Source organism: Carya illinoinensis, chromosome 9, assembly GCF_018687715.1.
Source record: "Carya illinoinensis cultivar Pawnee chromosome 9, C.illinoinensisPawnee_v1, whole genome shotgun sequence".
In the NCBI taxonomy this organism is placed as follows: domain Eukaryota; kingdom Viridiplantae; phylum Streptophyta; class Magnoliopsida; order Fagales; family Juglandaceae; genus Carya; species Carya illinoinensis.
This window is the reverse complement of record NC_056760.1, coordinates 23,708,762-23,713,356: the sequence shown is the minus strand read 5'-3', so window position 1 is coordinate 23,713,356 and position 4,595 is coordinate 23,708,762.

Below are 4,595 nucleotides of genomic sequence, written 5' to 3'. Positions count from 1 at the left end.
TTACGAGCAGAACTACTGACAGTCATTCTCATGGCTTTCCAACTATTTAGCAGTGAGGCCAATAATATTAGTGCACGTATCTCATCATTAAATTCAATTTCAACAGACGACAATTGATTTGTGATAGTATTAAAATCATTCAGATGTTGTGCAACAGACGTACCTTCTGCTATCTTCAAATTGAATAACTATTTTACCAAATGTACCTTGTTATTCACTGACGATTTTTTATAAATACCTGACAAAGCCACCATGAGCTCTGCATTCGTCTTCTCCTTGATGACGTTGTGTGCAACAAATCTCGACAGGGTTAACCAAATAACCCCTAGAACCTATCAATCCAACAGATTCCAATCAACCTCCTCCATTTTTTCTGGTTGCTTTACCAATAATAAAAGATGGAGTTTCTTCCCATAGAGGTAGTCCTCTATTTGCATCCTTCAGTATCCAAAATCTGTGCCATCAAACTTCTCGATCCCCAATACCTTCACTTCGTCTCCAGCCATCATTTTTCCTCAGACCCGAACCTTGGCTTTTGATACCAATTGTTGTAAAAAAAATGATGACAATAAAGTACAAGTAAACGCGAAAGAAAAAAGCAATCGCACATGACACAAAAATTTACGCGGTTCGATAAATTGCCTATGTCCAATTACATAACCCACAAGTCTCAAGATCGGAACCTGGCTCTAATACTAATTGTTGTGAAAAAATGATGACAAGAAAGTGAAAGTAAACACCAAAGAGAAAAGCAATTGCACACGACACAAAAAAATTTACTCCAAGACTATTGAGTTTATATACATGAGTAAGTTAAGTATGGTCAACATAGCCACGAGGTTGTTGCATATAAACTAGGGTGGGGAGAAAACCATGGAGAAATGCATTTTCAACATCAAGTTGGTGCAATTTCCATCCTTTTATAGCAACGGTACGGAGTAACCAAATGCTTGCTAGTTTGAATACTAGGGAATAGGTCTCAAAAAAATCAACTACAACCATTTGAGTGAAGCCCTTAGCTACCAATATGGCCTTATAAACTCGCTTGTAGGCGACTACATTCATTGTGGGTGAATAAGGAACCAATGTCCATGTATGGTTGGTAGCAATAGCAGTAGTTTCTTCATTCATCGCAACAAACCAACCAGGATGATTTCAAGCTACCTTGGTGGATTTTTGTGTAACAAGAATATCAAAGAGGACATGGAGATTTGCATACCTGGAGCTTGCTTTTTGAATACCAACTTCAGCTCTTGTAAGCATTGGACGAGCATGTAGCAAAATGCTTGGACGAGAGGACGTTTTTGGTTGACTTGGAACAGAAGCATTGTCATGCTCATTACTTGATTGTGGAGCAGCGCTTGGAGAGGAGACTTGGTTAGTCATTACAGTTGGCATGGGGGTTATTTGCTTAGGCAGTTGTGGAGGATCAAAACTCAAGATAGGAGTATTGTGTAAAGCCATCTCTGGAACAAAATGAAGGGTCAAATCAGAAAAGGTGGTAAGCTCCCTCAATAAAAGTACTTTCATAGAGTTTACTAGGTTAAGAATAAGTGAATATTGTCTCATCAAGGATCACATGTCTTGATAGCTAAATACGACTTGTGGAGGGCTAGAGAAATTGGTATCCCTTGTGTTTACTTCTATACCCGATAAAGACACAAAGAAGAAACTTAGGCTCTAGCTTGTGTGTTCAATAATCAACTCGTTAAAGGAAGCACCTGGAGCCTAGAACACGAAGGCTAGTGTAATCTGGATGCTTCCCATATGGCATAAAGTAAGGATATTGATGCCATGTTTATGAGAGGGAAGTCGGTTCATCAAGAATACTATAGTGAAAAATCATTCAATCCAAAACCTTGATAGTAGATGTGCATGAAACATCATAATTAAGCCCTATTTAGTGATGCTACAAAGTTTTTTTCTCAACTTTACCATTTTGCTTTGGTGTTTTTGGAAAATAGGTTAGAGGCTTGGTGATGAATACCTTGGTCTTTTTGTGACGGTTCTAGATTCCACTTGGAATCGGACGACATCTGAAGCGTCAAGACATGCAACATAAGATTATATAAGGGGTTCATGATAATTAAAAATGCAATGCATATAGCAGGCATCTAGCAATATATAATATTCACAGCGGATAATTTATTTTTTTGAGCAATACTATGCACCAACTATAAGTATCCCAAAATAACTCAAAACCATATTACATAAACATGAAAGTGATAGATATCAATGATTACAACACAAGTCCAAAACAGCTGTAATCCCAAACGTACAGGAGACAAAGCTTCATAAGTACATGCATAAAACAACTATTGGGATAATTCGTCAAGTAACTTGCGTAACTCAACTAAGGACTCCAAAATAATATCTATAAATCTGATCATGGAGGCCACAAGCTCTGCGTTGTGTTTGTGTCGCCTTATCGACTGTCTTCAATCAGTCAGAGTCCATTGCAGTTCCTGATCCTGGCACATCATCTATCATTTGGGAGAATGGTAATTGGGACTACCACAATAAGATTTGAGTACAAATCTCAACAAGTTAATAGAAAATTTAACATACAGTTTACAGATGCATACATGGCAGTAAAGGAATGAATACATAATCGTATTAATAAATAAGCATGATGTAACGCCCCGTACCCAGATGGGTCAGAGAATTACTACCTGTCATGTATAATCATGTCTCCCAATACAAATAAAATCTCCAAAGGTTAAAAAAAAAACATAAATTCATCTTTCTTAACTTAATACATAAACTTCTCCACAAGGTCATCAATGCAATAAATCAAATAACATAATTCAATTTTTCTACAATCCTTCAATAATCTCAACATAATAAACTAATAATTCTATAATTCTTACTAAACTCAAATAACATAAAGAAATCAAAATAATCAAACGAAACTCTTCTATTAGCAATGGTACTCTTAGGTACTCGACTCCCTATCCTTAGCTAGCCTTGCTTAATTTTTTTTTCCTGATCCCCAACTTAATCATCAACATTATTTGAAAAATATTGTGAAGATATGGTATGAATTATCAACAACGCAGTAAGCAAAGCATATATACTAGTATGCAAACATGAACATTTTCAGATAGTTCGGTATGCAGAAATAAAGCATTTAATTTTCGAAATACATATCCCAAAAACATGTTATCAAAACATTATAGCAATATTTCAAATTGTTCATATTCAAAGATGAATTGTTCATATTTAAAGACCTTTTGGCATAACATGACTGAACATCTTCATCTTATCATATTATTTCATTTCATATCTTATCATATCATATACCATGTTTAACCATTGTGTTAGGGTTTTGTTATCCCCAGTGGCCAAACCAAGCAGTATCAAAATATCAAACCTTCCCTTATTCATTCTTGAAGCTCCGAGTGTGCACACAGGAAAGAACACGCAGAAAAATCACTTTAATTTCAAAGTGGGTGTACTCATATCAGAGACTCATGTCTATACCAGTCATGTCAAAAAAAAATTTTTTCTTTAATATATATTTCATAAGTAATGCAAAATAAATAACTGAGGTTGTTTTCACATTTCTTTTCAACACATATCATACAAATTTTCATAAATCAACCTCAATTCATTTCTTTTTATGCAAAGTCTAGTCTAGAAAACTCGCTTACCTGACCCTTGCTGTGTATTATCTACGTTTTGGGCTCGTATTTTAGCTGTGTCACAATCACCTAAATCAGACAATATTTGTTCACACTTTAATACTCACACTAGTGCATAGCTTAGCTAACAAAATTCTCGCCTTCATAAGAATAGAATAAAACAACCTTTTATCTAGTCAAGAACATAGAATAGCTCACGACACTAAATTAGCCACTCTCACATTTTCATGTAAACTAAACAGCAACCTAATAAATCCCAAAACAATTTATCATCAGCCCTAATAGTCAACATATAACCCATCAACAAACAAGGTAGTCACTCCTCAAAACCCAAGCATCCATTTAACTTACTGCACGTCCAATACATTAGTCCAACATTAGGACCAATCCAACACAATAAGCCCACATGCAACATTCCACACAAACACCACATCAACCATCATAACCAACTCCATATCCAACTCAACCCATAACAACCATCGTTAATCTAACGGTCAACATTCAAACCCAAAAATAGCCAAGTAAGACAACTCCCAACAGCCACATTAATAGTTTAAACAATCATACCCATTAATCTAATCTACCACCTATCAATCCACACTGTAACATCTCAACAAAATAGTCATTTAATGACTCAAACAACCAACAATTTCACCCAGCCAACAACATACAAGAATACAACACCATTTATAGATCCTACCATTCAAACATAGCCCAGTAAAATTTCTAGGAACTTCAAACCATTTTATCATACACATAACAATGTCAAAATGCATATAATATTTTGAATATCTTACCTATTCTCGTGTGTGTGGCACGTGGAATCAGAGAGTGGATCAAACTGTCTAGCGCATTGGAGGCTTTATGGCAATATTAAACAATGCCGTGAAACCTGAATTTTTAGCACTAAGTAATGTGTGACAGTGGCTAATATTGAACAAGATCGTGTGA